We start from the raw sequence: 11,316 nt of genomic DNA, 5'->3' as shown, positions 1-11,316 counted from the left end.
GAAAGCTAAACTCATTATTTTTTGCAAACTAGTTCTTCCTTTCCCATAGTGTCATTTTCCAACCAAATACAAATCAGAATTTGAAATCTTCAGTTTCTCCTCAGATCTTTCCTAATGAGTCAATGATCAAAGTCATATATATAATGCACGAAAAAGTACTCTGATCCCAAATTTCCCCACCTTTGAAATTAGGAAAAAGCCTTCTGCACTGGAGGTTAAATGAAGGAGTGGCTGTAAAAACCTGTGACATTGAAAATTTTCCCCTTTCCAATCTCCTTCTACCATTGGAGTTCAAATTCTTATTGTTTCATATGTCAGTAATAGATGTTTCCAAGCAGTCTTGTCTTTTAATAATTCTACACTACTATACCATTATTCTTAACAATAATTTTGTTAACATTGCTTCCCTGCTCATTTATTTTCAGTAACCACTTAGTGTTTAGTAAATTAAGTTAGTGAGTTTATGATAACCCACAGGTGTTTATGCCTTGCTTTATGCTTGTCATCTCTTCCCAGCCTTTGACTACTCACTGCCACCCTGAGTGGTAACTAGTTTAATCTCAGCTTCCTCAGTCCTTATGCCACTCTCACTCATTCCTGCCTTGTGTCTTTGCTAAATGACTTTTTCATTTTTTGGAGATGGGGAGCATTATTTATTTTTTCAATAGCTTTTTGTAGGGGGTACTTTAAGTGTACTCACCACCCCCACCTGTGCACCTTGTACCCGAGAGGTGATTTTTCACTCCTGCACTCCTTTTCACCCTCCCCCCTTTGAGTCTCCATGAGTCCCCAATGTCCATTATACCATTCTCTTACATTTTCAGAACCTTAGTTTAGTTCCCGCTTGTAAGTGAGAACATGTGGTGCTTAATTTTCTGTCTCTGCATTAGGATAACATTCTCCAGTTCTATCCAGATTGCTGCAAAAGAGATTTTTCCTGTGCAGAAGCCTTTTTAGTCCCACTTAATTATTTTTGTTTTTCTTGCATTTGCTTTTTGGATTTTAGTCATAAATTCTTTGCCTTCTCCAACATCCAGAGTGTTTTTCCTAGGTTTTTCTTTAGGACTTTTATGGTTTCAGGTATGACATTTAACTCTTTAATCCATCTGGAGTTAAATTTTGTATATGGTAAGAGATAAGAATCAATTTTCATTTTTCTGCTTGTACCTACCCAATTTTCTCAGCACCATTTGCTGAATAGGGTGTCCTTTCCCTATTTGTTTATGTTTTTGTCTGTTTTGTCAAAGATCAGTTGGTTGTAGGGGGTATTTGGGTTTATTTCTAAATTCTCTATTCTGTTCCATTGGTCCATGTATCTGCTCTTGTACCAGTGCCTTATAATTTGAAACAGACAATGTGATGCCTTCAGCTTTGTTCTTTTTGCTTAGGATTGCTTTGGGTCTCTTTTTTGGTTCCACGTGAATTTTAGAATTGCTTTTCTAATTCTGTGAAAAAAATGACATTGGTAGGTGTTAAAATTGTAGATTACTTAAGGGTAATATGGTCATTTTAACAACATTGATTTTTCCAATCCAAGAGCATGGGATGTTTTTCCATTTGTTTTTGTCCTGTATGAGTTCTTTCATCAGTAGAAATCATAGTAGTTCTCCTTGTAGAGATTTTTCACCTTCTTGGTAATATATATTCCTAGATATTTTAGTTTTCCATGGTATCAATTGTAATGTTGAATTGAATTCTTGATTTGATTCTCAGCTTGGTCACTATTGGTGTATAGCAATGCTACTGATTCATGTGTGTTGATTTTGTATCCTGAAACTTTACTGAATTTATTTATCAAGTCCAGTAATCTTTTGGAGGAGTCTTTGGGATTCTCTAGGTAAAAGATCATATCATCTGCATGCTAAGGTTGTTTAATGTTTCTTTTCCAGTTGGATACCCTTTCTTCTTTCTCTGACCTGATTGCTCTGGCTAGGACTTCTAGTACTTTGTCGATAGGAGTGGTAAAATTGGGTATCCTTGCCTTGTTCCAGTTTTGAGTGGGAATGTGTTCAACTTCTCTCTTTAAAAGATGACATTGGCTATGGGTTTGTCGTATAGGACTTCTATTATTTTAAGGAATGTTCCTTCTATGCCTATTTAGCTGAGGGTCTGTAATCTTGTAAAAGATACAGGATTTTATCAAATGCTATCTCTGCATCTATTGAAATGGTCATATGATTTTTGTTTTTAATTCTGTTTATCTGTTGGATCATGTTTATTGACTTTTATATATTGAAGCATCCTTGCATCCCTGGGATAAAATCCACTTGATTGTGATGGATTATTTTTTTTTTTTTAATGTTCTGTTGAATTTGGTTTGCTAGTATTTTGTTGAGGGTTTTTGCATCTGTGTTCATCAGGGATATTGGTCTGTAGTTTTCTTTCTTTCTTGTGTCTTTTCCTGACTTTGATATTAGGGTACTTTTTAGAATTAGTTAGGGAGAATCTCTCCTTTTCAATCGTATAGAATAGTTTCAGTAAAATTAGTACCAGTTCTTCCTTGAAATTCTGGTAGAATTCAGCTGTGAGTCTGTCAGGATCTGGAGCTCTTTTTGTTGAGAGACTTTTAATTACTGTTTGCTACTTGTTATTGGTCTGTATAGTGTTATTTTTTTTTTCTGAGTCAAGGTTAAAGGAAGGGATGTATGTTTCTGAGAATTTGTCCATTTCCTCTAGATTGCCTAGTTTGTTTGTATAGAAGTGTTTGTTCACAATACCATCAAATGATCTTTTGTGTTAACAGTTGTAATGTCTCTATTTTCATCTCTGATTAAGCTAATTTGAATTTTCTCTCTTCATTTCTTAATTAATCTTGCTAATGGTCTATCAATATTGTTTGTCTTTTCAAAAACCAACTTTTTGTTTCTTTGATCCTTTATAATTTAGTTCTCTTCATTTAGTTCTGTTCTGGTCTTTGTTATTTATTTTCTTCTGCTAGCTTTGAGTTTGGTTTGTTCATATTTTTCTATTTTCTTGAGGTGTGATGTTAGGTTATTAATATGTGATCTTTCAGTCTTTTAATGTAGACTTTAGGTGCTATAAATTTTCCTCTCAGCACAGCTTTGGCAGTGCCCCAGAGATTTGGATAACTTGTATTATTATCTTCATCTTAAGACATTTTTAAATTTCCATCTTGATTTTATTGCTGACCCAAAGATCATTCAGGAACACACTGTTTAATTTCCATGTATTGGTTTGGTTTTGAGAGTTCTTCTTGGAGTAAATTTCTAGTGTTATTCTACTGTGATCTGAGAAGATGTTTGATATTATTTTTTGAATTTACTGAGGTTTGATTTGTGGCCTGCCATATGGTCAATCTTGGAGAACCTTCCATATGCTGATAAGAATAATGTCTATTCTGTAGTTTGGGGGGTGGTATGTTCTGTAAATGTCTGCTAGGTCCATTTGCTCTAGAGTCCACTTTAACTCTAATATTTCTTTGTTAACTTTCTGCCTTGATGACTTGTCAATTGCTGTCAGTGGAGTGTTGAAGTCTCTCACTATTATTGTTGTAGTGCTGTCTATCTCATTTCTTAGGTCTAGTAGAATTTGTTTCATAAAGCTGGGAGCTCTGATGTAAGGTGCATATATTTTTAACATTGTTATATCCTGTTGGATTGATCCTTTTATCATTATATAATAACCTTGTCTTTTTTCACTGTTGTTTGTTATGAGAATGGCTACTCCTCATTTCCAGTTGCATGAGATATTTTCCCCACTCCTTTACCTTGTGTCTATAATAGTCTTTGTGTGTTAAATAGGTCTCCTGAAGGCAGTAGGTATTTGGATCATGTGTGTGTGTTTTTAATCCATTCTGCCAATCTATGTCTTTTAAGTGGGGCATTGAGATCAATTACACTCAGGGTTAATGATGATAAGGTACTATTTCATTCATCATGTTTGTTGTTTTCTATTTTTTTTGTTTTGTTTTGTTTTTGTTCTCTCTCTCTCTCTCTCTCTCTTTCCTGTGTTGGTGTTCTATATGCCCTGTGAGCTTTATGACTTGCAGTGTTTTTCTACTTTTATATTTTGACCTTTTGTTTTAATATATGGGACTTCTTTGAGTATTTCTTGAAGAGTTGGTCTAGTGGTGACAAATTCTCTTAGTGCTTATTTCTCTGAGAAAGACTTTATTTCTTCTTCATTTATGAAACTTAGTTTTGCAGGATACAAAATCTTTAGTTGACTATTATTCTTTTGAGGAGATTGAAGATAGAGCCACAGTCCCTTCCGATTTGTACTGTTTCTACTGATGATCTTCTGTTAGGCTGATAGATTTACTTTTGTAAGTTATTTGATGCTTTTGTCTCACTACTCTTAGAATTCTTTCTTTCAAATTACCTTTGCATAACCTGATGACTATATGTCTCAGAGATTAACTTTTTGCCATGGATCTTTTATGGGTTCTCTGGGCTTTTTGTATTTGAATGTTTATATCTCTGGCAAGGTCAGATAACTTTTCCTCAATTATTCCCTCAAATAGCTTTTCCAAACCTGTTGTTTTCTTTCTCAGGAATACCTATGATTCTTGTTTGGAAATTTTACATAATCCCACATTTCTTGGAGAGATTTTTTTTTCATTCTCTTGATTCTTCTTTCTTTATTGCTGTCTTATTAGATTAACTTGAGAAACTTCTCCTCAAGTTCTGAGATCCTTTCTTCTACTTGTTCTAGTCTACTGTTAAAACTTTCCACTGCATTCCCTAAGTATTCTTTCATTTCCCAGAAGTTGAGCCTGTTTTGTGTGTGTGTGTGTGTGTGTGTGTGTGTGTGTGTGTGTGTGTGTGTGTGTCTTTGGAGAAGTTGTCATTTGTGCATTTGTGTGTGTGAGTATGTGTGTGTGTATACCTCTTTGGGGAATTTTTCATTTGTGTCCTGAATAGATTATTATTTTTTATTTCTTATGTTGGTATTCGGTTTTCTCCTGGATCTCATTGAACAATTTCATAATTTACCTTTTGAATTCTATTTTTGGAATTTCAAAGATTTCATTTTGGTTAGGGTCCATTGCTGAAGAGTTAATGTAGTAATTTGGGAGGGTTGAAGAACTCATTTTATCATATTTTCAGAATTACTGTCCTAGTTTCTTCTCATTTGGGCAGATTATTTCTTCTAATTTGAGGTTGGCAGGGGGCTGGCATAGACACTGTAGGGTTCTCTTCATTATATATAGCTTTGTTTTGGTGAGTTTCTCAGTTGCCAATTGTGGTATTGCTGTGCTAGGTAATTCCACAGGCTCAAAGCATCCTGAGTGGCCAATATGGGTTGGATAGTGGTATTTGCTGGGGTCTGGGATCAGATCTTCCCTAATGCTGAGAGACTATATCAGATCTAATGTGCTGTGCTATTGACCTCTGGCCTTGAGGTGGTGCTTGCGGGAGAGAATCAGCTGTGATGGTGACTGTGAACTTTCTGCTTGGCCTGTATTGCTCCAAGAAAATACCCAACCAACCTAGACAGTGGGTAGAGCTGTAGAGACTACCCACATTTTCAGTTTGTTTTGAGATTTCTTGAGCGATTGTCTGCAGGTTCTAGCAGGGGAGCACAACTAATTGTATACCCTTGTCTGGAGAACAGTCCTCCTCTAGCAGGGATGGTTGTCCTAGTTGACTGACACAACTTCAGTAGGGACACACATGGAATGGTGAGGTAGGAAGGGGACATCCCCCTAGCCAACTGTCAGCTGAATCAGTCCTAGCAATCAATGGTGTAGATATTACAGCCAGATCACCCTCACATCCTGTTTTGAGCTTTTGAGGGGAGTACAGAGGGACAAGCACTCAAGCTTCCCACTTTTGTGCATGATTGGCTACCCTAGTGGGAATTGGAGGTAGTCACCAACCACTGGGGTAATACTGCTGTGTTGTGCAAAGGCTACACAGAAGAGTTTACATGGTAAGTGAATGGTTGCTAGGACAATGAGTCCCACCTAGCTTCCCTGCCTTAACGTCTGGCAATATTCAGAATGTAAAAGTGTAGCTGGTCCATATCTTCTCAGGGGAGCCCACCCTAGCTAGAAACTAACTGTTGCAGCAGAATTTGCCTTTGAGGCCAACGAAAGTGTCAAGTCTTTCCATTCTCTTCCAGGCCAACTAGAATACCCCCAACAGCAAGGTCTGTGCTCTCTGGCTATGGCAGTTGGAGCCACTCAGGGCTTCTTTTTTCTTACCTGGACCAACCCATGTGAGAACAGGGTGACAATTTCCCATGAGGGAAAGTGAGGCAGTTTCCCATGAGGGACTGGAGTCCTGTGAGTCTCAGGGGGCCTTCCAATTCTGTGCAGGAGTGTAGAACTCCTAAATTTTTTTCACTCACTTTCCCCACTGTTTCTGAAGCCTGCTTATAGTTTTCACAGTGAGTCAGGTAAGTCTGGCTGGTTCCAACCCAGGATGATCAATTTTTCTTTTCTTTGTACTCTGTGGATCTTGTAGCTTTTCTGATGAATCATGGGATATGCTTCTGGTCTCATTCCTCTCTGGGTGCTGAAAAACTCTCTTTTGGTTCATTCCCTGGGAGAAACATACTCCAACTGCTTCTTAACAGCCATCTTATCCTATCTCATTTTTTTTAAGTTTAGCTTTTTTAAATTGTATTTATTTAGAGACAGGGTCTCAGTTTGTCACCCAGGCTGGAACCTCAAGCTTACTCCAGCCTCAAACTTCTGGCCTCAAACTCCCAAATAGCTGGGACTATAGGCACACACTACCATGCCTGGTTACTTTGCTAAATTTCTGCTCCCATCAAGAACATATCCTCTCATCTTACCTAGACAAATCCTACCCATCCTTCGGATTCCTAATTCAAATCTTAAGTCACTCAAAGGGCAAATGAACATATTTAATATACTAAGCATCCTGATGACAAAGCAGGAAGGAGCTAGGAATAAGACACTATCATATGCATGAGGAAATTGTAGCCCTGCTTTTCACAAGTAATCACCATCATAATAATGCATACATTTTACTGAGTGTCAGCTATGTTCCAAAGGTTGTACTAAATGCTTCACAAATGTTTATTATTTACAAATTTTATAAATATTTCATTTAATCCTTATTAGGACCTCATGAGGTAGGCATTATTATCCTCATTGTATTTTAAATAATATTATGATATTGTGACAATTACAATAATAAAACTTAATTTTAAAATTATAAATAACAATTTACCTCCCCATTCCAATTGAACACTTAGCATATTTCTTGGCACATAGATGTATTCAAAAATAAAAGATGAATTTATTTCTTGCAAGTAAGTAGTTTAAAAGAAGTTAGCTGGGCTCGGTGGCTCAGCCTGTAATCCCGCGCCTTTGGGAGGCTGAGGTGAGTGAATTGCCTGAGCCCGCGGGTTCGAGACCCGCCTGGGCAGCAAGACCTCATCTCTACAATAAATCCAAAAAAAAAATCGGCCGGGCATGGTAGCGCATGCCTGGAATTCCGGCCACTTGGAAGGCTGAGGTGGAAGGATTGCCGGAGCCCAGCAGGTCGAGGCTGTGGTGGCCGGGAGCGGCCACTGCACTCCAGTCTGGGCAACAGAGTGAGACTCCAACTCAAAAAAATAAAAATTAAAAAAATTTAAAAAAAATAAAAGAAGCTTATATGTTTACAGTGTAGACAAAAGCCATTTTGATAATCAAATTCTTATATTTAGAAAATGAGTCCAGAACTCTTAGAATTGTCAGCCTGAAATCTAACCTGAGGCTAAGGACCATTTAGAGATCAGTCTCGAGGGATGGCTCACAGCCTCAAAATAAACCTATGCTTGTAAGAGTACCTAGAGAATATCTCTATCCCCAAATTAGAGTCTCTGGAAACTTATTGAAGCTATTTTTAAACGAACATATAAATTGTGTTAAGCAAACCCTATTTCTGGCTATTGTAAAGTCTTATTTATTTCATCTTACCCGTTGCTAGAGGAAAAATTTCCATGCCTCCTCCTACACTCCGTGCCCAGGGAAAATATGTGTTTGAAATAGTAAGTGACTTCTTTGACTACTGGTTTCATCACAAGATTCCTGCACCTAACAATGGAAACATAGGGCCCATGTGCATTTTATTTCTTTAAAAAGACCTATAAGGTGCTGCAGCTAGAGAGCGTATGACTTCTTTAGGCTAGCTGAAGTGGTTCTGATCTAGGCAGAAAAGAAAGATCTATGACCTGGAACTTAGGGAAAAGATAAACTTGGCATGATCAAGCTTTGGATAATTAAAGAGGTTTATACTCATTTACAAAGTTTGCCATAATTGCTATAGAAAAATCCATAACACTGTCATCACTCTAAACCATCACTATAAACCAAGAGAAGGTAAATAGAAAACTAAGTCTCATGCATATCTTTGAAGGTAACATTTTCTTCAATTAGCTTCTGAAGTTAAATTGGTTTCTTTCTAAGGACAACAAACAGATTTCTATTTATAGTGACTCTGCCAAAATTGCCTAATCCCACTTAAAACTGAAATATTTATAATAGCATATAACTATGTACACAGTATAAAGAGAACAACATTGAGCTGGTCCAGCCAAGACCCCCTGAGTGCCAACCCTGGTCCCACACACGGCCCCTTTTCCACTCCGACAAGATGAAAGAAACTATCATGAACCAGGAAAAACTCACCAAACTGCAGGCACAAGTACACATTGATGGGAAAGGTACTGCTCACAGAAAGAAGAAGGTGATTCTTAGAACAGTTACAGCAGATGATAAAAAACTTCAATTCTCCTTAAAGAAGTTAGGGGTAAACAATATCTCTAACACTGAAGAGGTGAACACATTTACAAACCAAGGAACAGTTATTCACTTTAATAACCCTCAAGTTAAGGCATCTCGGGAAGTGAATGCTTTCACCATTACAGGCCATGCTGAGACCAAGAAACGCTACCCAGCATCTTAAACCAGCTTGTGTAGACAGTCTGACTAGTTTAAGGAGACTGATTGAAGCTCTGCCCAAACAATCCGTGGATGGAAAAGCACTACTTGCTACTGGAGAGGATGATAATGATGAAGTTCTAGATCTTGTGGAGAATTTTGACAAGGCTTCCAAGAATGAGGCAAACTCAAGTGTGTCAACTTCTGAAGAAGATAAAGCTTGAAGAAGTTACTGGGAGCTGCTATTTTATATTATGACTGCTTTTTAAAATTTTTTTGTTGATGGATCTGTTAAAACCTAGATTTCTAATATTTTTAAGCCCAAGCTCCTTGGACACTGCAGTTCTTTTCAGTTTTTGCTTGTATACAACTCATTCTTTGCAGCTAATTAAGATGAAGAAGCCTGGGAATAAAGTTTGAAACAAAAATTAATAAAGTTCTTTGCCTAGTTAAAAAAAAAAAAAAGGGGCAGCGTTTGATAATTCCACTGATTTCTGATCTCTATTGAAATATTAACTTTCAAAAGGTAAGGTAACAAACAGACAAGCCACAGAATAGGATAAAATAATTGCCCAGCATATATCTGATTGATGTCACATATCCAAAGTATCCAAAAAGCTCCTAAGACTCAATAATAAAAAAATAAATAGTCCAAGTAAAAAATGGACAAAAGAGGTAAGAAGACACCTACTTAGCTCAACAAAGAAAATATACAGATGACAAACAAACATATGATAAGATGTTCAACATCATACATGATTAAGAATTGCAAATTAAGAAAACAATGAAAAAATGGCACTACACACCTAGTAGAGTGACTAAAATCTAGAACACTAATAACAACAAATGTTGACAAGGTTATGAAATAATAGGAACTCTCACTCATTGCTGTTTGGAATGTAAAACAGTACAGACATTTTAAAAGATAGTTGAATGGTGTTTTACAAAACTTAGCATAGTCTTATTATATAACCAAGAAATCATGCACCTAGGTATTCACTCAACTGAGTTGCAAATCTGTCCACAAAGAAACCTGCACATGAATGTTTATAGCAGCTTTATTCATAACTGCCAAAACTTGGAAGCAACAGAGATATCCACCAATAAGTTAATGGATAAACAAACTGTGCTACATCCACATAGGATACTATTCAGTGATTTGGTGATAAAAAGAAATAACTTATTAAGTCACAAAAAGACATGGAGGAACAATGTTGATTAGTGAAAAAAATCAGTTCCAAAAGGCTACACACAACTGCAACTATGTGACATTCTAGAAGAGGCAAAATTGTAGACAGTAAAATAGCCAAGAGTTCAGAAGTGGGAAAGAGAGGAAGGAATGAATGGGTGAAACATAGAGGACATAGGGTAGTGAAACTCTATGGTACTGTAATTGTGCATACACGATAGCATTTGTTGAAAACCACAGACTGTACAACACAATGAGTAAGATTAATGGACTTCAGTTAATATTATAATAATGCATCAATATTGGTTCATTAATTGTAGTAAATGTACAATACTAATGCAACATGTTAGTAGGAGAAACTGTGGCAAGAAGCAGGGGTAGTTGTGGCAACTCTGTGTACTACCTCCTTAATTTTTTTAATGATCTAAAACTGCTTTAAAAAATGAAATTTCTTAATTTACAAAAGCTTTTATTTATTTCACAACATACTTCCTCTAACGTTAAATAGAATATATTACCATAGTAAAATCAACAAGAGCAGAAAATTAACATTGGGCATATATTATTAACTACAAACTTTATTTAAATTTCATCATTTTTTCCCACTAATGTTCTTTTCCTGTTCCAGAATCCTACCTGGGATCTCACATTGCATTTAACTGTAAAAGTTCCACAGGCTGTCTTTTGTTTTTCACAACCTTGACAATCTTCAAGAGTATTAATCAGTAATTTTGTAATTTGCTCCTTAATTTGAAGTTGTCTGATGTTTTCTCATGCTTGAAATGAGACTATATATATTTGGCAAAAATGTAACATAATGGTATTTTGTCTTTATTTTATCAAGGTACTCATAATGTCACCATGTCTTATGACTGGTAATGTTAACCTTGATTACTTGAGTAAAGTGGTGTCTACTGAATTTCTCCTCTATAAAATCATTATCTTTTCCTTTTTAGTTAATGTAGGTATCTTAAAAGAGATCGTTTGAAACTGCAAATTTTTTGTAATAGCTAATTTTTGTATATATTTGTGGATCTTGCCTGTAAAAATTATTACTATGAAGCCGGGCTCGGTGGCTCAGCCTGTAATCCCGCGCCTTTGGGAGGCTGAGGTGAGTGGATTGTCTGAACCTGCGGGTTCGAGACCCGCCTGGGCAGCAAGACCTCATCTCTGCAATAAATCAAAAAAAAAATCAGCCGGGCGTGGTAGCGCATGCCTGTAATTCCGGCTACTTGGAAGGCTGAGCCGGAAGGATCGCCGGAGC

The 11,316-nt window shown here is 36.7% G+C and overlaps 1 pseudogene; it reads left to right on the top strand.

Moving 5' to 3' along the window:
* Positions 1 to 8,576: 8,576 nt before the first annotated feature.
* LOC103264718 lies at positions 8,577 to 9,087 on the top strand (annotated as a pseudogene).
* The last annotated feature ends 2,229 nt before the right edge of the window (positions 9,088 to 11,316 follow it).

The sequence above is a fragment of the Carlito syrichta genome, unplaced genomic scaffold (assembly GCF_000164805.1).
Source record: "Carlito syrichta isolate Samal-C Ts95f unplaced genomic scaffold, Tarsius_syrichta-2.0.1 Scaffold305702, whole genome shotgun sequence".
Classification (NCBI taxonomy): domain Eukaryota; kingdom Metazoa; phylum Chordata; class Mammalia; order Primates; family Tarsiidae; genus Carlito; species Carlito syrichta.
This window is presented reverse-complemented; position numbering and strand designations above follow the sequence as displayed.